Raw genomic sequence first — 27,469 nt, forward strand, 5'->3', positions numbered from 1 at the left:
GAGCGATAAATGCGGGACACTCCTCCCTTACCCAGGTTCCCCATCATCACCTGGGCCTCTAGTGGGTTGAACTCCGAGAGGGTAACTGGTGAGGGGAGATGTGTGTGGAGGGCATGGTGCAACTGCAGATATCAAAAGTGTTGGGTGTGGGGTAGGGCATGACGCTGCTGCAGATCTGCAAAGGCACGGATATGGTCTCCCGCCCAGACATCGCCAAGGACCGAAATGCCAATTAGATCCCAGCGACGGAATCTGCTCAGGGACGCGACCTCCCGGAGCCAGGTGCCGTGCCAGAGCGGCATCTGACGAGTGAGTTTACGGTCCCACCCTGCGTGGCGCAGGGCAGCGCGCCAGGCCAGGAGGACCGTTCTAGTGATGGGCGCTATGGTCTGTGGGACCGGGCTTCCGTATAGGAACGCCTGGATCTGTGAAAAGTCCATAGCATCTAGCTCCACGATGAACGCCGGGTCGGACCAGCCGCTCGCGTACCAGTCGTGGATGACTATCAGTTTGGTGGCAAGATAGTAGAGGTAAAAGTGAGTCACCCCCAGGACCCCATCGAAGGGGGGGATGCGGCTGTGCGCCAGGGACATCCGCGGTCGTCCGCCTCCCCAGAGGAATCGGGACAGGGTCCCGTCAAGCTCTCTGAACCAGGTGCGGGAGAGGGGGATGGAGATGTTTTGTAGGATGTAGAGGAAGTGGGGAGGACCATCAATTTAAATAGAGCGCTTCGTCCTAGGGGGTTGAGGGGAAGGGTTTGCCATTTTTTAAGGTCTGCCTTCATCCAGGCCACCAGGGGTGTGATATTCAGCGCCCACTCAAGTTCCGACAGAAGGGCCACCCATATTCCCAAATATTTAATCGAGTGGTGTCTAAGGGGAATAGACGACTGCCAGTCAAAGCATTCCCTTGAGGGATGCAATGGGACCAGTGTGGATTTGGCCGTGTTGACCCGGAGCCCGGAAACCCTCTCGAAGTCCGCAAGGATCTGCAGGCACCTGGGCCCCGAATTCGCTGGGTCCGCCAAGTATAAGAGCACGTCATCAGCATAGAGGGCTATTTTGTCTACATGGCTCTCATTCCAGGCCCATCCCTGGACGAGGGGGTCCTGCCGGATGAGGGCCGTCAGGTGCTCCATCGCTAGCACAAATAGGAGTGGGGAGAGGGGACAACCCTGGCACGTACCACTGCAGATCGGAAAGGCCTCGGAGAGCGTCCCGTTGACAAGCACCCGGGCCCTTGGGTTGGCGTAGAGGATCGCGAAACAACGAGCCGAAGCACATCGCCTTCAGCACATCCTGCAGGTAGTCCCAGCCCACCAGGTCAAAGGCCTTCTCGAAGCTGAGAAAAAGGAGGGCCAGATATGGGAACAGGCGGGCACGGTGGGCCAAGGCCAAGTGAAGGTGGCGGATGCAGTGACGGGTGCCCCTGGTTGGCATAAAGCCGCATTGGTCAGGGTGGACCAGACCCTGCAGGAGAGGCTTAAGCCTCTGGGCCAGTATCGTGGCAAAGAGCTTGATCTCGGTGTTGATAAGTGAAATTGAACGATAGTCCGCGCAGCTCGTGGAGGGCGGCTGGGTCTTAGGGATGACCACTATCGTGGCCAGGTCTGATTCAGGGGGGAAGGAGCCATTCTTCACCACATGCCGAAAGAGTGCCAAAAGTCGGGGAGCCAGGATATCCCGGAAGGCAGCATAATACTCTTGTGGGTATCTGTCTTGACCGGGCGTCTTGTCAGAGTGGAGAAGGGGGATGGCCTCCAGAACCTCATCCAAGGTAAAGGGTCGCTCTAGGGCTTCTGCGGAGACAGGAGTGAGAGAGGGGAGGCGGGCACTAGCCCCGTCCAGGAGGGTGGTCAGGGGCGCGTCTGTCGGTTGCGCTGCGTAGAGGCGTAAAAAGTTGCAAAGGTTCTGGCTATGGCAGCGGAGGTCACCTGGAGGGTGCCGTTTGGAGCATGAACCTCTGGAATAATGCGATGGATTTTGCGATGGATTTTGGGATAAGAGACCAAGGGCCCGATGTAGGTAGGGCGTTACCGATCGGTAACGGCCGAAAATACCGATTTTTGGCCCTTACCGATCGGTAAACAGCCATCGAGATGTAGGGAACCAAAAACAGAAAGAATCGGATAGAAAACCGAATCGGAATGAGTACCGAATGGGAAAGAATCCGATACGTACATACCGAAAATCGGATATGTAACGAATCGGAAAAACACCGATTCGGATGCAAAGACCGAATCGGTCCATGTACCGATTCGTTAGTGACACCGAATCGGAAAATCACCGAATCGGTCCAATTACCGATTCGTTAGTGACACCGAATCGGAAAATCACCGAATCGGTCCAATTACCGATTCGTTAGTGACACCGAATCGGAAAATCACCGAATCGGTCCAATTACCGATTCGTTAGTGACACCGAATCGGAAAATCACCGATTCGGTCCATGTACCGAATCGGTACAAATACCGATTCGGACATGAGCCGAATCGGAAAACATGCCGATTCGTATGAATCTCCGATCGGGAAATTCCCCGATTCCGACAGTTGGGGAGATGTAGGGAGGCACAGAAACACCGAAATCGGCTCAAAATCGGTAGAATTCACTCGGTATTTACCATGGATTGCAATCAGGTGGTAACCAACTCCAACCCATATAAACAGTCCCAAAATGCATTGCAACTTGCAGGATGGCAGCTTTCTATGTCATTGCGAGGCGGCTACGGCTACAGCAGGAAGGACAGAGGGAATGGCTAAGAAATGAACAGGTCTACAGACAGAGGATAACCCTGTTCATGCTCACTGAGGCTGAGATCCTACAGAGATACAGGCTGGACTCTGACACCATACTTGAGCTCATCAGGGACCTTAAGCCATTCTTGGACCACCACACCCCAAGGGCACACGCCATCCCTGCGCACGTCCAGGTGCTATGCAGCCTACACCTGGTAGCGTCTGGCAGCTATCAAAGTGGAGTAGCAGCAGCAGGAGGGGTGAGCCAGAGCAGCCTGTCAAGGTTCTTCCACATATTCCTTGACGCCATGATAGACAGGATGGACCAATACATCTCTTTCCCTGCAACCCACGCAGAACTGCTACAAACTAAAGCTGACTTCTACCAGATGGCACAATTTCCCCAAATCATCGGTTGCATAGATGGCACGCACATTCCGATTTGCCCACCAGCGGACACCGAATACATATACCGCAATCGGAAATCTACACACACCATCAACGTGCAGGTGATCTGCAATGCCAAGTGCACCATCACAGACCTGGTAGCAAAATTTCCAGGAAGTACCCATGACTCCTATATATTCCAACAGAGCGGCATATATGCACGGCTGATGGCTGGCGAATTTGGAGAAGGATACCTCCTAGGTGAGACACATCATCAGACCCCCATAACACATAGTAGGTAGGTGTAATACATGTATGCATGTGTCTAATGTGACCCCTTTCTCTTCCAGGCGACAGTGCATATGCCCTCCGCTCATTCATACTCACCCCCTACCTCAACCCCTCCACACCCAGCCAAAGGAGGTATAACCGGGCCCACATACGCACCAGGAATGTTGTTGAACGGACCTTTGGCATCTGGAAAAGTAGATTCAGATGCCTGCACAAGAGTGGAGGTGCAAGGCAGTATACCCCCATCACCTGCTGCAAGATCATAGCTGTATGTGCAATGTTACACAACCTTGCGGTCAAGAAGGGCACTGAGGTGGAGTTGTCTGACTACGAGGACTATGACGACGACGAAGCTGTGCCACTGACACAGCCAGCTGGGGTGTGTACGCCAAGTGATGGCAGATACAGACGTGAGGAGATCACTGAGAACTATTTCTGACTGAGTACAGATGCAAAGACAGCTAAATGTTGCTTGCAAAAAACAAATTTTAATAGTGTTGCACCACAGTTACAGCACTGATGTGCATCAAAAAATGGAGTATGTAAAATCAAATAAAGTCCAGGCTTCTGGTTGCCTCATCCGCCCTTGCCAGGCTATTTTTTTGCCCGCTTGCCAGACCCACTGGGGTGTCCCTCAGCCCCCTCTGAATGCCCAGCAGCATCAGCGGATCGCCTGGTGCTCCTCCGTGGCTCAGACGCAGCGCTGGCCGGGCTGCTGCGGCTGCTGCTGTCTCCAGCATCACCCAGGTCCAGGGCAGGATTGGAGGCGGTGTTTGAAATTATCATGGCCTCCATAGCCGTGGTGATCCTGGCCATCCCCCTAGTGAGCTCAGCCGTATGCTGACTAAGCACGGATTCCTGGTTTGAGCTGCGATGGCACAGTTGTGCTGTCGCCGCTGCAAGGCGGGCCATGGCCCGGTTCAGCACCCGGGCATCCCGCCTGCGCACCAGCTCATGCTCCTCCTGTCTGGCAGATGAGTGGGTGATGGCAGTGGTCAGCCTGCCTAACCCTGCTGCCACCTCCTTGTTGGTTTCCACAACAGCCTGGAATCCCTTCACCAACTCTCCCATCTGCATGTTGTGCTGCAGGAGCTGGCGTTGGCAGGCCATGGTGGATCTTGCCTGTTGCCTCTGGATTTTAACCATCTGTCCCTCCAGGCCCAGGAACACACTGCCCTCCCGTGCTGGTGCAGCAGTGGTGGTGATGGCACGGCGTCGGTCACTGCTGCTTCCGGCCTGCTGAGTGGGCTGGGGTGCCACTGGTGGGGGTGTGGAGCTGGCCGGTCCCTGAGCCCCTGCTCCCAGGACAGGTTGAACAGGTGGCAAGGCCACGGTTGTGGCAGGAGCTGGTGTAGGCGGAATGGTGTGCCTTGTAGGGGAGTTTTCTGGGGAGAATTGCAAGGGGGGTGTGCTGGGCAGTACTGGGGAGTGCACTGCTTGGAAGTCAATGACCAGGACTCCCTCCAAACCTAGCCCTGGGGTGTCTCCTTCCTCATCCTCCTCCTGGCCAGCCTGGCTGGTGCTCGGCCCTGCAACTGCAGTGTTGGACGTTGCTGCTCCCTCTGCTGTCGCTGTTGTTCCGCCTGATGGGGCCCCTAGGTACAAAGAAGCATTTGTAAACTGAGTGCCGATGTATTACAGTCAGTACAATTATGGCATTCCACATGTCCTTGCATCTCCTTACACTGTGTCACACTGTTTCCTGTCTTGTGATTCTGCACTGACATATTTGGCTAACTTCTACTGACTACATGTACCATGATGCTTGTCTCTTGTATGTTGGTGACAGTACAGTGCTGGGGTTTGCCTATGCATTGTGTCTAATGGGGAGGTGTCTGGTAGGGTGTGTCATGATGCGCATGCTTCTTACCTGTAGCTGTAGCTCTCGCAGAGCTGTCCAGGGTCCCGATTCCAACGACACTCTCCCTCTCAATGGTGCTGGAGACCAGTTCCTCCAGCTCGGTGAGGGGTGGCGCCGGGTTCGTGCCTCCTCCTGTGCCTCCAGCCTGCCTCTGGAACTCACCCATCTTCCTCTTAGTGAGGCTGCGGATGTCGTAAAACCTCTTTTTCAGTTCCTCTATGGACCTGGGGGTGACACCCGCAGCATTCACCTTCTGGGCGATGTCGGCCCAGATTCTCCTCTTGGTGCTGTCTGGCACGTTCAGGGACAGCTTGCCAAACAGCTGGCGGTGCACCCTCACCACCTCCTCCACCAGCACCTGCAGTTCGGTGGTGGTGAACTTGGGCTTCCTCTTCTGGGAGGACTTCTGGCTTTCAGACTGCTCTGCCATGTTCTCCAGTTCAGTTGGCAACCTCCTTCTCCCACTGCTGCTAACTGTGAGTGTTGGGCTCAGTCAGGCTTTCCAGAAACTTCTTAATTAGCTGCACCTGCCAGGGTTGCCACTCCCTGTTTGGGTGGGGGAGGGGGAGCCACCTCATTGGCTGAATCGCCTATTGCCGAATCGGCTTTTACCGATTCGGTAATATCCGAATCGGTAAAATCCGATTCGGTATTATCCGATTCGGTAAAAGCCGATTCGGTTCATTCAATGCATTCCTATGGGCTTTTTCGCCATGGGTGTGTTTTCATGGCTACGAATCTATGATTGCCGAATCGGATTTTACCGAATCGGTATTCGCCGAATCGGGAATTTCCGAATCGGTGGTAGCCGAATCGGTGATTTCCGATTCGTTGTTGGCCGATTCGGTACTTTCCGATTCGGACCGAGCAGAATCGGAACGTACCGATTCTCATTACCGATGCCGACCGATTCGGTATTCATTCGTTTTTTTTTCCCTACATCTCGTTTTCCGATTTCAGAATACCGATTCGGCCCGCCTCGGTATTTTGAAATCGGAAAATCGCGTTTACCTACATCGGGCCCCAAGTTATGGAGGAGTTTTCCATTTTTGTCCCCCCAGCCATACACCCGCGCCACCGACGACCGCCACAGCATTTGGGCTGAGTCCAATGTGATCTGTCGGATTTCTTCCAGAATCAGCGCCAGCTGCCGGGTGGGGTCCGTGCGCCCAGCGGAGATTTGCTCTGCCTCCAGTTGTGTGGCCCGAGACTCCAGCTCCGTGACCCGGGACAGATGGTCTGTCCGCTTGGCATATACAATCCCCCTCACCACCCCGCCAATCACCGCCTTGCCAGTCTCCCACAGGGTCCCAGGCGAGGGAACTGAACCCTCGTTGGTTGAGAGGTAGTGGGTTAGTTATTGTCTCAGCGTGTCCACCAGTGTATGGTCCTGCAGGAACCAAGCGTTGAGACGCCAGACTGCCTGCGGACCCGTCGGGGCGGAGCCAAGCCGGAGGGAGACGGGGGAAAGGTCGGACAGTCCCCTGGGCAAAATAAGCGCTCACGAGACAAGGTGGCAGTCCGTGGCCAGAAGCAGGAGAAGGTCAATACGGGAGTGGGTATGGTGGGAGGCCGACGTATGGGTGTATTGTGCTTTGCGGGGATTCCAGACTCGCCATATGTCACAGAGCCCCAGAGTCGAGGCCCAACTCGACAGAGCAGCAGAAATCCAGATCGCGGACGGAGTCCCGGTTGTGTCACGGCGGGGCTGCAGGACGGCGTTAAAGTCTCTTCCAACCACAGTGAGGCCACGCGGAAGGGAGGAAATAACTTGTGTAAGGCATCGAAGCATCGGGGGAAGCAGGGCGGGCGGAATATAGAGACTTAGGATGTTCAGAGGGCACCCCTCCATCATGCCCGATATCGCCACATAACGCCCCTGTGGGTCAGTGTATGCCTTGGCCAGGGTAAAGGGAAGGCCTCTCCTGAGCAGGACCACTACTCCTCGGGATCCGCGCATGAACTCGGAGTGCCAGACCGTCGCAAAGCCATATCGGGCCAGGAAGTTACATTGCGTGCCTAAGAGGTGGGTCTCTTAGAGAGGAAGGATGTCCGCCGCATGGCGGTGGGCCGCCCGGAGAATAGCTGTGCGTTTGATGCGGTCCAGGATACCATTAACAATCCAGGAGAGAACGTGGAGGGGCCTAATCAGCGTGTACACCATTGGGGGTGGGGGGACATGTAGGGGAGCATGGGATCGCCGGGAAGTGCACCCAGAAAGGGGGGCCGTCAGTGCCGCGCAGAGGCAGGAAGAGACTGTCTAGGGTAGTTAGCAGAGCAGGAGCGCTAGAGGTCCGAGGAGGGAGCAGGAGGGGAAACGACCGCCGGCAGCCGCCCGCCATGGCGGCCCCTTAGGCGGCCGAAAATAACAAAGTATGGGGCAACAGGAGGTGTGTGTCAGGCGTGGACCCACCCACTACATTCCGTCAAAAAGAAGAGCTGCAACCATCCACCTGCAGGTAGCACCAACAATGGCCGAGGAGCGGCTAAGCAGAACTGAACCAAAAAGCGGCCCGTAGGCCGCTGAAAACAACAAACCAATGGGAGCCAACATACTCCCTCCCTCCCCGTACCCCCCAACTCCCCCACCCTACACTTCGAAACAGGAAGCATCTGTCGCCTTGAAGATCAAACAACCAAGAACACCCCCGCTAGCGGAAGGGTACTAAACTTAAACGGTTAGTAGGGAGCAGTAGCACCAGTCAAGAGTTTGCTAAGGAGGTTCCCCCTCCATATGAATGGATAAATGCCAACAGCTTTAAACACTAGAGCTTCAAAGGTGAGTGTGAGTCAGGGTATCAGAAGCAGTCTCACAGATGGCAGAGAAAATGCAGAGGTACAAAGGAGAATAAGAAGACAGGGCACGAGCACAAAGCAGGGAAGCGTAGACCGTTCGGGCCTCCATCCCCACAGGGACCCTCCCCGGGCAGCCAGTTTTTCAGGCAGCGGGCAAGGCGTCGACGGATGGTCTGAGCAGACCCAACAGGTCGGCCTCAGACAGCAAGACCAGACAGCAGGTGGCGTTGGTTCAGACCTCCACATCATTCAGGGTTCCACGGATCACAGGGCTGCCGAATAAGTCCGAGTCCGATCTTGCCTTCCGTAGGTTCGCACCCGAGTCAGAGGCCCCATCAATGACTGCCAAGGAGGGTGACTCAGCAGAGGAGGGGGCGGCTTGACTCGTGTGTAGAGGCGGGGCCACTGGGACCTCTCCCCCGGGGAGTGAGAGGCCCCTTCCTGTCGGCGGCCAGCCTACGGGATCCATTGCTGCGTTGCCGTGGCTTGGGCACGTCGTGGTTCAGGTGGGCTGTAGGTCTCCGGGGAGGGGGTGGGGCCCGCCCAGGCAGGAGGGGGCGCTCCTCCGTAAGCCAGGTCCAAGCCGCCTGTGGGCTGTCGAAGAAGAAGGCCTTGTCTTGGAATAGGACCTTAAGGCGAGCCGGGAAGAGGAGACCTACCGCTGCCCCATCGCCCTGAGCTTCTGTTTGACCTCATCGTATGACCTCCGCTGGGTCTGGACCTCTCTGGAGTAATCCGGGAAGATCATTATTTTAGAGTTCTGGAAAAGCAGGGGGCCCAGGTCCCTGGCATCCCCCAGGATGACATCCCTATCCCGAAAATTGAAGATGCGAAGAATGAAGGGGCGAGCCGGGGCTCCAGGAGGTGGTTTGGGCACCAGTGAATGGTGGGCCTGTTCTATCGCGAACCAGAGGGAGAGCTTCACTGCAGGCATCCAGGAGCGGATCCAGGCTTCGAGCAAGACAGCGGTGGATCCCCGTTCCACTCCCTCCGGAAATCCCAGGAGGCGCAGGTTGTTTCTGCGAGCCCGATTTTTGGCGTCCTCCGCCCTGTGATGGAGCTCCGACATGATCGTCTGAAGATGGGCCACCTGGGTTTTCAAGACGGTCAGGTCATAATACGCCGTGGAAATCCGAGACTTCGCTTCCGTGATTCGTGCCGTGGCATTTTGGAGGTCCTGTCGGATGAGAGCCACATCCACCTTCACCTCTCCAATCTTGTTTTCCACGGAGGCCTGGGATGTGCTGATTGCTTGGAGGATTGTGGCCAAATCCCTCCCGTCAACCCCCTGTGGAGGCGGGAGACCAGGACTGGATTCCCGACCTGGTTTTGTGAACTAGTCCATTCGCATCTGGGTCGGGGGAACCGGAGTCTGTGTGGTATTCCCCCTGCCCATGGTCGCAGCGAGCCAGATGCCGGTGTGTGGGGGGTGGTGTAGTCTCAGGGGCTCACTCCGGAAGGTCAAGCCTCCCGGCTTCCCAGCGGATTCGGAGTCCTCAGGGTCCAAAGGTGGCGCTGCAGGACTGTTGTAGGCTGCAGACCTCCAGGCCTCCTCTTGCGGCACAGGCGGCGAGGTCCAGAGAGCAGGGTGATAGGAGGGAAGAAGGGGGTACGTCGCTCTTCGTGCAGCAAGGGACAGAGCGAGTAGTCATGCAGGGTAAGGCGCCGGTAGACTACAGGGCTCGGTCAGCCTGCAGCAAAGCGGAGCGAGGCCCCAGCGAGGCGGTCCACAGCCACAACGCCTGCCACAGTTCCCACGCCTCCAAAGCCTCAGGTATTGGGCAGGAAAGATTTCAGTAGCCGCGCTGATGGGCGTGCGAGGCGTCCCGGGGCTCTCGAGCCCGTGGAGAGCAGGTCCAGGAGTCCGGCGTCCAGCCGGTTTGATGCGCCCACCGGTTGAACACCCTCCAGTTCCCAAGGCGCCGGGGGAGGAAGTCAATGGTGGGGTGGGGTGGGCGTCTCTGCCGTCTGCGCGCCCAGGGCTCCTAGGCCTCCCAGCCCGCTCGAGCGGCACACAGGCGAGGCCAGCAGGGAGCCCTATGTCCCTCCCCAAGTCTCTCCTCACCTCCGGGTGATTGTAGGCGCCCCTGGCCGCCTCAGGCCGTGGGGCAGGACCCTCCGATGTGGCAACGTTGCGGTAGATCTAGGGCCCGTCTTGCGGGGTCCGCCCGCCTCCTCAGCGGCCCTGGCAGGGTGCCTGCAGGGGGGCTGTCAGTGCTGGTGGTATGTCTGGAGCCCCAGGCCTCCCAGCCCGCTCGACCAGCACACAGGTGAGGCCCAGGGGGGCCCCCAGTCCAACTCGAACCTCCCCCCTCCGAGGCCGGGGGGGGGGCCTCCCGCTCCTTCTCAGTCCTATTCTCGCCCTCGGGCCCACAGTAGCCCCGGGTCGCCTCTGGTCGTGTGTCAGGGCCTAGTGTTGCGGCGGCGCCACGGCCAATGCAGGGCCGGTCCTACAGGCTCCATAGTCGGTCCTCGCGGCCCCAAGCAGGGTGTCAGTAAGGGGGGCCACACTAGAGACAACGCGCCCAGGGCTCCTCGGCCTCCGAGCCCGCTTAAGACATACACGGGCGAGGCCAAGGGGGGAGCCTCTCACCCGGTCCCAATCTCCTCCTCACCTCCGGGGCCCTCAGCAGCCCCTGGCATCTGTATACCACAGGGACAGTTCTCCTGGTGCAGCGACGCTGCGGCGGGCCCAGGGCCGGCCCCGCGGGATCCACCCACCTTCCCAGTGGCCCTAAGCTCGATGTCAGCGGAAGGGCTGCCTCAGATACCCCAGGCCGCCGATGCCACTCCACATCTCCAGCGCCAGGCAGGGCAAGCACCGCCACCCCGGACAGGCCTCTGTCGTTCAGCAGGGGGGCCCAGCGGGGAGCAGGTCACTACAGCGGCTCCACCCACCCGACGGGGGCGGGAGCTAGGCCGGTCGTCAGGAATCGCGATCTGAGCACCCAGGACCGGGTCACCCCGCCGACTCAGACGGGGGCCGCCATTTTGGAAGCATCACGGCCAGAGAGGATCGGGCCGGTGGGGGTGGTGCCAGGCCTCGGGGATGTAGTCCAAGACACCCGGTGATGCTGGGCAGCCAGGGGAGTCCAGTACCACAGGGGCTATGAGTCGATGGCAGCTGCAGAAGGCGGATGCTGGGCGGATGACGGATGGGGGGTCCAGACACTCTTAGAGTGCGACCGCCATCTTGACGCCTCAGGGCAAGCCCCCTATTTCAATATTCTTAACATCACAATTAGGTTACCAAAGACATAACAAACATGAAATCCAGAATATAATTCAACAGTTATTACATTGGAAAACATTTAGCTATACAGCACAAAGCATCCTCATCATTAAAAATCATTACATATTATTTCAACAACAGGACAGAGAGGTTAGTAACAATAATACGGTACTAGACTCCCAGAAAAAACTGCAGTTTGTTATCAATGTTGATTCCCTGCTCTACAGCATGAAGTCTGAGAATCCAACGAGCTTCCGCCTGTCTCAACATATGTTCTCGATTACCACCCCTGGGATTCATGGGTATACTCTCAAGACCATGAAATTGAAATGATAACTGTTTGCATTGCTCAGAGCATTCTGAGGCATGAAACCCTATTGGGTAACTTTTGTCAAACATTTTAAGTGCTCTAAAATGTTCAGGGATACGTTCTTTTAGGCACCTTATTGTGCTACCCATATAGATTTTAGAGCACTTGCACACGATAATATAGACAACAAATTTAGTCGTGCAGTCTATATGTTGGTTAATCCAAAACTTCTTTGAGCCATTGTATTGGAAATCCCATTTATCTATACATGCAAATTTACACATACTGCAATTGGAGCATTTGAATGAACCAAGATTTCTTTTGTGTAACCAGGTTTGATGTTGTCTATCAAGTTTAGGGTAACTCGGGCTAATCATATTGCGAATAGTTAACCCCTTACAGTAGGTTACACTAGGGGTCTTGGTTACATATCCTTGCAATGGTGGGTCAGATGTAAGTTAATGCCAATGGCGTTTAAGAATATTAAAGACTTTACAAGACCAAGGATGATAATTGATCACCATTCTTATATGGAGCAGTTTTTCACCTGTTTTGTAGGGTCGTGATTTAAGAGTCTCAGGCCTTTGGAGTATATGTGCTCGTCTTTTAGCTTTGCATATGACTCTTTTATTATACCCCCTAGCCAAGAATCTATGTTCCATGTCATCTGAGCAATCATTAAAATCCACATCATTTGAACAATTCCTGTGTGCCCTAAAAAATTCACCAAAAGGTATTGAATTTATTTGTGTCTTAGGGTGGGCGCTGCCAGCATGCAATAGGGAATTGCACACTGTCTCTTTCCTATGCATCCTACAATTAATTTTATTGTTTTCTACAAATAGTTCTACATCCAGAAAAACGATTTGATCCATACTGTAGGACATCGTGAACTTCATGTTATAATTATTGTTGTTTAAGTAGTCAAAAAATTGTTGTAAATTAACAACGCTGCCTGTCCATATTAGAAGACAGTCATCTATGTATCTGCCAAAATACATGATGTAATCATGCCAGGTAGCCCCGGATCGGCCCCAGATATGCGTCGCTTCAAACCACCCCATAAAGAGGCAGGCAAAAGACGGCGCAAATCGGGAGCCCATCGTGGTCCCACAAATTTGTTGATACCAGTCAGTTTTAAAGAGGAATACATTGTGTTCCAATATAATTTGTGTCATAGTTATTAACATTTCTGAATGATCCAACAGCTCTACAGGTCTTTTATAGAGGAAGTAACATAATGCTTCTATACCACGTTGATGTAGAATATTGGTATAAAGGGAGATGACATCTAGTGTCACCAAAATCATCGATTTATCCCAAGGTATATTCATTATGATGTTAAGGATATGCTTGGTATCTCTTATTTTAGTGGGGAGATTAGTCACATACAGTTGGAAGTAGGTATCTACAAATGCAGATATTTTCTCAGTAGGCCCATCAATTCCAGACACTATTGGCCTCCCTGGTGGCCTTGTGGCATTCTTATGAATTTCAGGCAAGGAATACAAAACTGGATGTCGAGGTCTAATAATCACTAGGTATTTATATTCATATTCATTCAACAATCCTACAATAAACCATAGTTTAAGCTGTTCATTAATCAATTAGGTGATCTTGAATACGGGATTCGAGGACAATTTCTTATTACACTGATCATTATTCAACTGACACAAGATTTCACCTTCATAGTAATCTTTGTCTATAATTACAATGTTGCCACCCTTGCCAGCTTCTTTTATGATAATCTCACTATTTGACATAAGATGTTTAAGGGCAATGCGTTCTGAAGGTATGAGATTATCTACATGTGGCATCAGTTTGTGATCATTCATAAGGGCCTCACATCTGTCAAGTTCATTGTTGATGACCTTATGAAATGCATCAATGTTATCGCCACTTGAGAGTTGTGGCATCCATTTCGACCTGGGTTTGAGACCACTGTCCACACTATGATCAGTACTATATTCAAGGTCCTGCAGAACCTTGTGCATTGTAATAGGATCTTGTTTACTTTCAGTAATAGATAACAGTAATGTTGCGTCCCGAATATCCTGTATGCATAAATCACCCACAACAACTTCAGATGCTGGTTGTTTATTAACAGGAAAATTAGAAGCAAAAAACTTTTTCAGTTTGAAATTCCTTACAAATCTGTATAAATCAATTTTTACAGTGGTCATGTCACAAAAAGCAGTTGGACAGAAATTCATCCCCTTACTTAAGACATAAATCATGTCATTTGAAAGGGAAATCCTGGACAAATTAATAACTTGAATTTCCTTTCCTACAGTATTTATTGCTTGGCCTTGCTCCATGAGCGTGTGTTCACCCTTTCTCTAATATCTGGATTTGCCTTTCCCCTACATCCTGTCTTTGTCTTCCTCGCAACTCCTCTCTCTGTTTTATATTGTTTTCCTTGTTCCCAATGCGGATTCCTTGAACCTCGCGTAAAAAAACTATTCCCCATTGGTGTACTAGCTGCTGATTCCATATTACCCTCTTCTCCTGTTACAGAGATGTTGCTAGAAGAAGCTGTACTCACAGCACTTAGTAGGGAGGTTTTGCTTACGCCATGTTGTAGGTCTTGCTTAACTAAATTATAAAATTACTTGGCGGGAGTAAAAACCCTACGATTGTGATAATCAGTCTCAGGGTAGACTTTGTTTATCTGTTTTACATCTTTTGGCAGTGGTTGTATACTAGCCTTGATTCACTTTTGTCTTTGCTAATTTGATTAGAGAAACTGATTACACTTTCCTGCGCAAGATTCCCCTCCTGCCCTGTTTCTTTTGTATTGCTTATTGTGAAGTCAGATTTTAATTTACAGTTTGGCAAATGGCACTTTTAGAAGTTGGCATTTTCTTACTTTAGCCATTTGGTGCCTTCTGCCTGCCTTTGTTCAATCTGGGTTGAGTGACAACTGGGCTTTGTGTATTCCCTCTAGAAAGCTATGCACAAAGGGAGATTAGGTGTTTCTTGATGGGCCATCCTGGGAAATGGGAAAGAGGAGCTGGGCACTGCCTCATACAGACCCTCCTGGATTTCGCGATTTCGCGGTTTGCTGCAAAATCGGCACTTTTGTAAAAATCCCGCGATTTTTACAAAAGTGCCCGCGAAATCTGCACTTTTGTAAAAATCCTGCGATCTTTATAAAAGTGCCTGCGAAATGGACCCAAGTTCATTAATAATGAAAAGTAGACAAGCTGGTCAGAAAGAGCTATGTTAGCAACCATGAGATGGAGCACCCCACCATCAGCAGAACTGGCTGACAGAATAACGAAAAAGTTGCATGTTGAAATAATTCAGAAATAGCATACAATATGCCTTCTCATGCAAAGAAGCCAAGAAATGCATGCATAAGAAGGGTCACAAGAACAATACGAGGGATACAGATGATCGCTTTTAAATTGAATCTCAGCTTAGCCCTGCACCACTACCACCAGTTCCTCAATGAGAATGTTACTCCACCTCTAAAGGATAATACATTTGGGAAAAAGAAAAGTGGAGGATCCTTGACATTAAGAGGTATGTTATATTACAAGACTTTCAAATGTTTCGACAAATACAAAACAAATTACAAGTAGATGAGCATAAAAGATTAAGGATCTGATTTAATTCTTTGCAGCATTAAATTACAATTGCTAGGCAGTCCCTCCTACCAGTAAAGGTCTGACTTCCTGCAGAGCTATTTCGGGTTTTGATGAACTCAGTTACAAACTGCAGGTGTAGGTGTAATATTGGCCACACAGTTTGATCTTGTAATGGGATAAGCAAACAGAGCACACTTGTGCATTTCTCTCACGTATGCGGAAGTATTTCCATTGAATCTTTCTTTACAAGTTCTTAGATCTCCGTTTGCAGAACATGCATCTGATCACTTCTGAATCTTTCTTGTACTGGTGGTATTAAAGTTTTTTTTCTTTTTTAAAAAACTCAATACAATACCCTTGTCGTAATAAATGTAGCATCGATTTGTCTCTAATGAACTCCCAGATGCTGAGGAAGCCCCGTATTACCCCCCTATAAGGATTGTGGGTGCTGGGCAACAGAGTCATTTGGATGACTGTCAGGCTCCTCTTCAAGAAGCGCTACCCCTAGCCTAGCTCCTGCCTTGAGAAAATACTTTTTACTGTTGGGGTTGCTGGTACTGTGCAGTTCGGGTGTACTGACTTCCTGTAATTTTGAGGGATGCAAAGTAGCTTACCCTGCCTTAATCTCTCTGGGATGCCGCCTCTTTGAAGGGAAGGTTTGAAAATTTGCAGAGACCCCATGGTGTTCACTGTGGTTCTCCTAATGGACACTATTCTCTGATCAACTCTGTTCCATATCCCAAGTTGCCTATTTCAAAGCGGAATACTCTGCTAAAACATTTTCCATTAATTTAAGGCTGAGAATTAATGAATATGAGTAAAATAAAGTGCCGCAAAAATGCCTCTAAATTTCCATATTTGTGCCGCTAAATTTCCATATTTGTGCCGCTAAATTTGCTAATCCATGCCGCTATATCCTGGGGGGGCTGATACTTACACCGGAATAGGCAGTGTCCTATCCACACACAAAGGGCTGCATACCCCCTGTAGCGAGTCTGGAGCCAGGGCAGGAAAGGAGGACCCCTATGCACTTCAAAGCTTTCTTTGAAGTCTCCCCACTTCCAAGGCACAACTGTGGTAGAATAAAAATGCTTTTACCCGAGCTCTCTGTGTATTGTACGACTTAAGTTAACATATGCTGCACCATTTTGAATTCAGCCGCCATTTTGATACATGATCGAAACTAACTTCTTTTTCACTTAGTCTGCCTCAGCAGAAAGCAGCTGCAATATTTGTTGTATTTCTCCAAGGTTGAGCTTCTCTTTACTAATGAATAGACTGTTTTTTGTCATCACATACCTTTCTCAATAGATAGGCCTGCTCCCACCCTTAGAGCGGCGGGTGCAGGCAAGGTAACCTTGAGGCTGAGATAGCATGTACCCGGTCCTGCGTTTGCAACTCATCCTTCTGTATCTCCTTTGTTCACCAGCTAACAACTGGAAATTTCCAGTCTGGGTGTGTCTTTAGTGGTTCTGAAAATGTACATTACCATGTTGGCAGAAATCAGTCCCTCTGCAGCAATCTAAGCAGGCTGGTCAGACCGGACTCCACTCAAGTGTACTTCTAATAAATACCTTTGGTTTGTATTCTCTACTGTCTGACCGACTCTTCATTTGTGAGGAAGTCTGAGAGGAGGTCGCAAGTGACGAGTTGGCCCTAATCGGGTCCCTTCCTTCATTTGGCATCCGGACAGGGCCCCGATCGGGTGACCCATCCTTGTCTACGGACGGGTGAGGAGGTAGAGGACACGTCGGGTCGGACAGACAGACCAGGGATCCCTGTACGAGAGTACTCCCAGCTGCCCAGTCTGTCTGACCGGGCGGTGCCTCGTATATTGATCATCCCGACTGAGGTCCTGAATGGGGAAACCCTTGGATCTGACCACTTGGTCCGAAGGGTCGGCAGTGGAGAATAATCTCATTTGACCTGTGTGCACCAGGTGAGTTTGCTTTAGTTCTTTGTGGATATGGCACCATTTTGATTTGTATTTGACACAGTCTTTGGACTGTCTATGGACATGCGCTTGAGTTTGTTTGAGTTCTTTATGAACATGGTACCATTTTGATTTGTATTTGATGAGGCCTGAGGACCGACTTGAGTAAAGATATTTGCAAATATCTACTAGACATAGATAGTGAACTTGTTTCCTTGTGAAAAATGCCGTGCCTTAGTAAGGTGTTTTGATTGGGCTGTCGTCGTCGTTCTGCTGATGCTCTATTGGACAGTTGATGGACAGAATGCACAACAATGTCATACATTCACCCCAGTACAGAGATCTGGGCCTACATCCATAGTTTTTTGCTCACCATGTCGTTCTAGTTTGAACCCAGCCATATGCAAATCAGTCTTGACCTTGTGCCTCGTGGGAATAGTCCAGCCCGAACTGCCAAGCCAGGTCCTCCCTGGACTGGAAACAAGCATCCTAGGACCGGTTTCGGGGTTTCACCCCTCTTCATCCTGGATAGCTTGATTCCAGTGGCATGGAGAGCAAGGGACCTACCCTTCCCACTCGGGGTGACATGGCTCCCTTGCTCAATTTTCCACTAGATTCAAGCTAGCCTGGCTGATGACCGCTGATTTGCCAGAAACCGGTCCCAGGATGCTTGTTTCCGTCCAGGGAAGACATGGCTTGGCAGTTCGGGCTGGACTATTCCCAAGAGGCACAGGGTCAGACTGATTTGCATATGGCCATGTCTGAGCTGGGACGGTGGAGTGAGCTAAAGATTGATGATGGATTAATCCCAGATAAGTTGACTGGGGGTGAGTGCTTGAAATGTTCAACACTCCGTCCATCGTCCCCTTTGGTTTTGCTGTATTGGAAGCAAGTCAGCCAGCGCCTCAAGAAGGCACCCCGAATTTCAATATGTACGTAAAACATGGCCTTGTCCCTATTAAGTTTAGTACGCTATTGCACAAATATACGAGGGACAATGCAGAGTTGCAGTGGCCATTGACGGGCACTTTTGATAAACAAAAAATTTATTTACTACAGGAAATTTGTTTGGCGAAAAAGGAGTAGGCAATCGATGTTTGATTCCCTCAAAATATGGCAAAAGGAGGCTAAACAGATAAGAATGAAAGCAGAGAAGGAGACCTGGAAGGGGAGATTGCAGGCATTGACTCAGAAACTCAGAAAGCTGCAGCACATGATAGAGAGAAAATAGTAAAAGGAATAGAGTGTGCTGATAGGAAGTTTCGATTGCAATGAGAAAAGTCTTATGTTGCCCGAGAAGAAAATTATACATTTGTGGTGGAACTGTTAGATGCTCAACCTCCACCTCCATATGCCCCGCAGAAAACATACCTTGCCATAACACAGCCTCAGTCATCCATTCCTCCTGTCTCTGCTGCTTCTGTTTCTTGTGCTATTGATCAAGCTGTTTCGGCCACAGTACTGCCTGCCCTTTCTTTGACTTCGCCTTCTGCGGCTACAATGACTGCCAGTCTCTCTGCTACACCTATTGTTTCAGCATCTCTCTCGCCAGCCCTCACACCTACAACACAGTCACCAGCGACGTTGGTACCTGTTACTTCTGTCGCTACTCCTTCCCTGTTCCTCCATTCCCCAACAATATTGAGCAGCGGAACACCAGTACGTGGGCTAGGGGATGGAGACTGGGCGAATGCTAGGGAGCGACTGGGGTGGATATTGATACGATCTTTTGTGGGAGAAGAAGAGAAAAGGGTGATAGCCAATAAGGCCGCTCAGTGGGCTTGTAACCCCATTTACAGTGTGGAAGATGTGCGGAGTGTGATGAAAGATTGTGAGCCATTTGTATAGCAGCATGCCCTTAAGCACAAGTCGGCTACTTTGATTGGACTGTGGGGAAAATGTTTCAATGATGTAGCACCCCAGATTATTTATGATATTAGGAACCATGTATATGCTGCTGATGTGGCACCTGGTGAGGTTTTTGGTAATGTCGCAACGCTGTCTCTTATCGGAATAGGCAGCTTGAGAAGAGTCCGAAGACAATATCCCAGTTCCGATGAAGGTAGTCCACCCCATATATCACCCTGAACTACTAGAGCTATCTGATCAGCAGAATACTGTTATTAGACTGCGGGTTTAGGCCCGTTTCCAAGAACAATGGGTTTAAACTCAAAAAGAGTGAGGTTTTGTCCCTTAAGACTCAGCTACCTGACCCTAGGAAAAATCCCACTGCATATTATAAGGAATTGACTGAGGCGGCTTCATCAACAGTGATGACGCTTGTGGATATTGAAATGTTCTTTGGTTTACTGGTGCCCTTGATATTTGGAGGCAGGTGCACACACAGGACCATGTTGTGGAATTGGGTGATACCTGGGATCAGATTAAAGCATGGCACCAGGAGAGGAAGCCTGGGGAGGAGCCTAAGGCTGAGATACTACCTTTGCCTGGCTGAATTATTACGTATATGCACTGTATTAATCCACGAGAAGGGTGGATTGGGACAAGTTGCCATGTCATCAGAAGAAAGATGAGAGTGCGTCTGATTTTTTGACTCTATTTGAAGGGATGTTTTGGGATCTTGGGAGACAAGATTTGTCCGTGGAGGGAGGTGTCCGATTGTTCGTTAATAGATTTGTTACGAACCTGCTTCCTAAGATCACAACTCGGTTACAGACCTCGGCTAGCACTTGCACTACCTCCTTCCCTTCTGTGATATGGAGTATGGCGCGGTATTATGAGCACAGGGAGAATGAGGAGAAGGTGGAGAAAAAGCATAAAGAATTGAAGATGAAGGTGTTGTTGCAGCAGGCTTCTCGAGGGAGTGGTAGAGGTCATGGAAGTACAGCCCAGCAGTTTCCTTGTACTGGCCGGAGTACTATGTCTGTAGGGCCAAATCAGTGTGCGTATTGTAAAGAGGAGGGACATTGGCGTAGCGAGTGTCTGGTGTTGTTGCAGAAAGTCGTGGCCCCTAGAGGGCGAAGTTCTAGTGGACGGGGTTGTGATGCTGGTGGACAGGACAGAGCTCAACATGGCACAGCCTCGCAGGACCATCCTGATAGTAACTACTTCGATGACAATAGGAGCGGACAGTATTATCATGATGATTATGGCATAGACAAGGTGACAGGAATGTCTCACAGCTAGGACAGCCAGGGACAGAGTGAGGGACCAGTTCAGATACCTGTAGATCAGCGCGGTCCTTATGTTACTGCAGATTTGCATGGCTCAGCTAAGGAATTTTGGGTGGATACAGGTGCAATGAAAAGCTGTATCTCTCGTTCACTGGTCTCCGGGGCAGCTCTGTCTGGCCATAATAACGTTTCGGTAGGATTTTCTAGTGTACCAGTTGTGAGCGCCTTTTCCAAACCTCTTACATTGACTATATGTCTTTTTACTGTGGATTCACCATTTTTGTTGACATCTAATTGAAGAGAAAATCTGATGGGCTTAGATTTATCAAAGAAGTTGGATGCAACCATTTATTGTTCCCCGGAAGGTGTTTATATGACAGTCGGTCCGAATGTGGTCAGCATTAAGAAGTGTCTGTCCAAAGATGCACCCCTCCCTACTGAATTTATGGATGTGCCACCCACATTGTGGGCAACGGGTGACACGGACATAGGACTATTGCAGATAACTCCAGTTTCTGTTAAAATTAAAGACAATGCCATTTTGCCTCATATTCCTCAGTACAAAATACCACAAGCAGAGGAGCCTGCCTTGTAGCAGATTATACAGGACCTAACTATGTCAGGAGTTGTTGAAGAGATGACTGCTAATGTGTGTAATAGCCCTATTCTTCCCATTCTTAAGAGGTCATCTTCGGGTTACTCTGATGATCATCCAGATGTTTATCGTTTTGTGATTGACTCATGCGAAGTTAATAAAATAGTGGTTCCTCAGTTCCCTGTGGTCCCTGACATTACTGCTCTTCTGAAAATAACTCCTTCCTCTGCAAAATACTTTTCTGTCATTGATCTGAAAAATGCATTCTTCAGTATTACGATCCATCCATCCAGACAGCAGGCACTTGTTTGGTTTTACACTAGCTGACAGAAGCTTTAGATTCTGTTGAGCTCCTCAGGACTATACTGAGAACCCTAGTATATATAGCCAAGCTTTAAAAGCCCAATTGGACTCCATCATGCTTCCCTCAGGTATGTCTTGCGACAATATGTAGATGACCTTCTCATCGCTTCTGATACTGCAAAGGGTTGCAAAGACAGGACAGTTAAATTGTTGTTGCATATGGTACTCCACAGACAAAGTGTCCCTTTCCAAATGTTTATATTGTCGACAGGAGGTCACCTACTTAGGTCACCTACTGTCGAAGGAGGGTAGGAGATTAACCCCTGAGCGCATCAGTACCATTGTTGAAATGCCTATTCCTAAAACCTAGAGGGAAGTGCATGCTTTCATTGGCATTATTTCCTATTTTCGTCAATGAATCCCTAACTACTCATTACTAACAAAGCCTCTGCTGGCATTAACCATGTGCATGAACCCTTTCCTTGGATGCCTGAATGTCAGCAGTCTTTTGAGCAATTAAAAGTTGTGCTTTGCTCTGCGCCTGTGCTTGGTATGCCTGATTATGCAAAGCCATTCATGCTGCACGTACACGAGACGGCTGGTTGTGTGCTCTCTGTTTTAACACAACCCTTTGGAGGTAAGAAACGGCTGTGTGCTTATTTTTCTGCTCTTCTTGACCCAGTCACAAGAGCCCTCCCGAGCTGTACAAGAGCGGTCGCAGCTGTGACTGTCTCTATAAGGCAATCAGCTGGACCTCCCAGTTAAGTATGGGCGGAAAATCCGTTACGCTCGCGGATTTTGCAGATTTTCGGTAAATTCGCAATCCATGAGATTTGCGAATTTCCCGCAAAATCCGCAAATTCGCACGCAGCGGATTTTTTTTTTCTTGGTGATACAATTTTGCGGCGCGCGGTGTTTATCATCGTTTGCCGAGTTATTTTTCTTGGTATTTTGCGAGTGCTGCGCCATTTTGGATCTTGCTGCGGGATCCTGCGGGAATTTGGCAAGCGCGATTACGTAATCGCGGCTTGCCAACTAACGCGAGTACGCGAGTACGCCGTGATCACGTATCACGGTACTTCGCAATTGCGAGCTTTGAGATGCGGCGAGCAGCAACAATCTCGCACACGCGAAAATATAAAATTTGCAATTCTGCACAAGAAATCCACCAGCAAGCAGTATAAACCTTCTTGAAATTATGATTTTTATCTAAATAACTCCTTAGGTTGACATTTGCCTGCACTTTTTTTGCGAGGAGTCCATTTTGGGGAGGGGGGGGTGGGAGGAAGGAAGTGCCCCACAGTCAATTCAATTCAATTTTCAAGCTTTATTCGACTATTAAAAACAATCACAAAAGCGTACAATAAAACACAATACAAACATTATAATAAAACAATAGCTCAGAAAATGCCCCACAGTCTTCAACTTCCTGTTCCTGTCCAGCAGGCTCCTCCCAGTGCTTTGTCCATCTCCTGCTCACTTTTCATTTGGATCTGGAGCTGGAAGGATTACTTTTTGTGGATGCTGCTGGATATTTGGATTTGAGGCCTTTTTGACTTTCTTTGGATCACTTTTGGATTAGAAATTTCACAAGTAAGTTTGTTTGGGGCATTACAGTTGCTGCAACTACAATTTTGGAATTTTCGATTTTTGGGCTGTTTTGGGGCCTTTTGCCCAGGGGTACTCAGTGGTGGGTGGACTGCGTCTTTCTGTGGGGTGTCTTGAACTTAAACATCATGGAGGGCATGGATGGAATGGGATTGTGCTGATTTTTCAGTGATTTTCGTTTTTTGGGGCTGTACTTGTGGCCTTTTCACCAGGGGTATTAAATAGTCTTTCTCTGGGGTGTCTTGAACTTAAACATCATGGAGGGCATGGATGGATTGGGATTGTGCTGATTTTTCAGTGATTTTCGTTTTTTGGGGCTGTACTTGTGGCCTTTTCACCAGGGGTATTGAGTCTTGCATGGGCCTAGTCTTTCTGTGGGGTGTCTTGAATTTAAACATCATGGAGGGCATGGATGGAATGGGATTGTGCTGATTTTTCAGTGATTTTCGTTTTTGGGGGCTGTACTTGTGGCCTTTTCACCAGGGGTATTGAGTCTAGCATGGGCCTAGTTTTCTGTGGGGTGTCTTGAACTTAAACATCATGGAGGGCATGGATGGAATGGGATTGTGCTGATTTTTCAGTGATTTTCATTTTTTGGGGGTGTTCATGGGGAGGGACAGGCCATGTGGCTGGGGGCCATTTTGAGTGCTGCTACAGGCCCTGGCCATGTGCTGGGAGGCAAGTGGCCATTTTGAATGCAGGCATTGTTGTTAGGCCTGCAACCATTTTGCCTACTTTTCAACCTTTATGCCCACGGGTAGTGAGTCTTGCATGGGCCTAGTCTTTCTGTGGGGTGTCTTGAATTTAAACATCATGGAGGGCATGGATGGAATGGGATTGTGCTGATTTTTCAGTGATTTTCGTTTTTGGGGGCTGTACTTGTGGCCTTTTCACCAGGGGTATTGAGTCTAGCATGGGCCTAGTCTTTCTGTGGGGTGTCTTGAACTTAAACATCATGGAGGGCATGGATGGAATGGGATTGTGCTGATTTTTCAGTGATTTTCGTTTTTTGGGGGTGTTCATGGGGAGGGACAGGCCATGTGGCTGGGGGCCATTTTGAGTGCTGCTACCGGCCCTGGCCATGTGCTGGGAGGCAAGTGGCCATTTTGAATGCAGGCATTGTTGTTAGGCCTGCAACCATTTTGCCTACTTTTCAACCTTAATGCCCAGGGGTAGTGAGTCTTGCATGGGCCTAGTCTTTCTGTGGGGTGTCTTGAATTTAAACATCATGGAGGGCATGGATGGAATGGGATTGTGCTGATTTTTCAGTGATTTTCGTTTTTTGGGGCTGTACTTGTGGCCTTTTCACCAGGGGTATTGAGTCTTGCATGGGCCTAGTCTTTCTGTGGGGTGTCTCGAACTTAAACATCATGGAGGGCATGGATGGAATGGTATTGTGCTTATTTTTCAGTGATTTTCGTTTTTGGGGGCTGTACTTGTGGCCTTTTCACCAGGGGTATTGAGTCTTGCATGGGCCTAGTCTTTCTGTGGGGTGTCTTGAACTTAAACATCATGGAGGGCATGGATGGAATGGGATTGTGCTGATTTTTCTGGGTTTTTTTCGATTTTTTTGGGGTGTATAACTGAACTGATGTTCCTCTGTCTTCCATTGCTTTTAGGTGCACAAGACTCAAGAGAACCACCAGTGCCAGGAAGAAGTCCTGCAGCGGTGTGTGTGTGCAGCATAACGTCACGCAACGTCACGTCTGGCCTCAGACAACTCTACAATTCGTCCAACTGCGGCCTGCTGTCTGACCTGCTCTGGAGAAGATGGCCCCAAAAAAAGGTCTCCGTAGCTCCTCTAGCAAGAAAGTTGATAGTAAGGAGCAGAAGAAGCAAGTTACCAAGGAGGCTGGTGTGCCGGCCTCCGCGTTTTTTGGGAGCAAAAAAAAAGTACGCCTGCAGCAGCAGCAGGATCTGCTGGGGACCAAGCTGGGAGCAGCACCCCCGCTACATTGGGTTCAGTGCCTCCACCATCACGCCAACTTAAGTCAAAGCCCTTGAGTGCTTTAGAGGCAGTCAGTGTACTTCTCCAATCACCATTGACCAGTGATGTTGGCTCATCGCAAGAAAGTAGCAGCAATGTCCCTGAATCAACACAGGTTGTTGTAAGTCATCTGACAAGTGTTGAACAACCACAGCCGCAACAACAACACCATGTGCAAGTACAAGCCCAAGTACATGTGGAAGGAGAGGCAGCGCAAGGAGATGCGCAAGCAGAGGTGCATGGAGGGTCACAAGTGCCCACAATAGTTGTTCCTCCCGATGTAGGGGTACATCAGGAAATCGACAATCAAGGCGAGGTATCATTTGAGGAAGCCACTCCTCCTGATGATCATTCATTGTCTTCCACACCCCTAGCAAGGAAGAGATCAAGGGTGAGGTCTACATCTTCTTCATGCACACCTCCTTCTGATGATCGGGATGAAGATTGGGAACCACCAAGGCTGTCTGAGAGTGAGGCACACCATGATCTGACAAAGATACCTAAGCGTAAAAGGAAGGTCGTCGAAAAACTCATAGCTATGGAGTGTGATGAGGCTCAACAAGAAGTGACGCATACTGCTGCTGATGAAGCCCTTCACGACGACGATCCAGTCATCATAATGGTCACTGCAGCCCCAGCGGGCATGCAGCAAAGAGACATTTTGACCCTATCCCGAGAAGCTGCTGAGCGTGATGATGATGTCGACGAGGAGTCAATGGAAACACAACAATCATTGGATTTGGAGTTAACTAGTACACCAACACCTACCGCTTCCATATTTCTTCCTCGCAAGAAGGGACCTCCATCCACCTCGACCTCAATTAGTGGTGGTGAAAGTGCAAAACGTACTGAAGTTCGGCAATCCACATCCTCCACTTCATCTGGCATTAGCAGCAGGACCACCACCACCAGTATCGCCGCCTCCTCCGGCCCCCAAAGACATTTCAAGTCTCCAGTTTGGGACTTATTTGGTGTTTGCCCAAAAAAGGAAAACATAGCCATTTGTAGCATTTGTAAGCTTCGAGTTAGTCGTGGTAAGTTTGGTACCAACTATGGTACCGGATGCCAGAGAGGTCATCTTAGGAGAACGCACGCTGTCCAATGGTTTGCGCACCTAGAGGCGGTCAAGGAAGCCCGAATTGCACGTAATGAAAACGTTGATTTTTCATCTGATGATGACGAGGAGGAAAAAGACGATTCAAACACTTCACTTACACCCAGTACCCCTGTCAGCAGCACACCCCATGTGAGCCACACTAAGAGTGTGGGAGAGAGTGAGACATCAATGCGAAAAAGTTCATCAGCGAGCGTAACTGGGTCAAAGATATCATCATCATCCCGTAAATCCTTGGTCCAGGGCAACATTAAAAAGATGTTGTTTACAGAAGCGCAATATGAACGCAACCACCCACTGACGCGTCTGTATAACACTAAGCTGGCTAAAATGCTAGCTCTGGACCTTCTCCCTTTTTCTTTTGTAGAAGGGGTTGGTTTTCTAGAATTAGTGGCAGCGCTCTGCCCTAAATGGAAGGTTCCTAGCCGGTTCTATTTTGCCCGAGTTGCGGTTCCAGCACTACATGAAGATGTTCTGAAGGTGATTGGGGCAGCTTTGCAGAAGAGTGCTGTTCACACTATACATCTGACAACAGACATGTGGACCAGTGGCGCAGGCGCTGATTACATGTGCATCACTGCACACTGGGTCTCTTTTTCAGGGGCTAAAGCAAAGCTAAACGCAGGTGTTGACGCAGACATTGTTTTTAAAGCTGCTCGGAAACATGCAACACTAGCCATGTTTGGTTTGGAGAAACGTCACACAGCAGAAAACATTTTGGATGTCTTAAACACAAAGGTCCTTAACTGGCTGTCCCCCAAAAAACGCCAGGTTGGTTATGTTTCCACGGACAATGGCGCCAATATAGTTAAGGCCATGAAGCTGGGTGACTATTTCAGAGTGCTGTGTTTGGCGCACTGTATAAACCTGGTTGTCCAAAAATTCTTGGGTAATAAAGACAGTGCAGCGTACAGAGTATTGGACACCTGCCGAAAAATGTGCAACCATTTCAGCCATTCTTTTAAGGCCCGGAAGCAGCTGAGGAGCCTGCTATATCAACGTCAAATGCCAGTGAAAGCACTCATCCAGGAGGTGGTAACACGTTGGAACTCAACCTTCTACATGCTTGAGCGTCTGTATGAGCAGTATACGGTACTCGATCACTATTTCTTAACACAGGGTACAGCTCAGAATGAGGACCTGAGGATGGGTGCGGCGCAATGGAACATAGTTAAAAGCCTGATACGCATGCTTCGTCCTTTTGAGTTCTTCACGCGTGCAGTCAGCAAGGAGGACTGTCATTTGGGAAAAGCTATTCCATTGTTGTACATGCTGGAGCACCAACTGAAGGAGGTGTGTTCTGTGTTTGAAAAAGATGAAAAAAACCAAGACTCTTTTGTTCTGGCTGAGAAATTATTAGAGCACCTACAAGGTGATGAACGTCTTAAAATGATCCACTCAGACCAGCATTACATTTGTGCTACTATTCTGGATCCACGCTACAAAAAGGCGCTGGCAGGCCAAGCATTCTTTCCTTTTGCTGATGAAGATGTTACAAGTTACAAACGGTGGATAGCCTCCTCAGCCAAGAGGTTTGAAAGAGAACGGCAGAAAATTGAAGGAGAAGTCAGTACATCAGCATCAGCAGGCC

The sequence above is a fragment of the Lissotriton vulgaris genome, chromosome 9 (assembly GCF_964263255.1).
Source record: "Lissotriton vulgaris chromosome 9, aLisVul1.2, whole genome shotgun sequence".
Lineage (NCBI taxonomy): Eukaryota > Metazoa > Chordata > Amphibia > Caudata > Salamandridae > Lissotriton > Lissotriton vulgaris.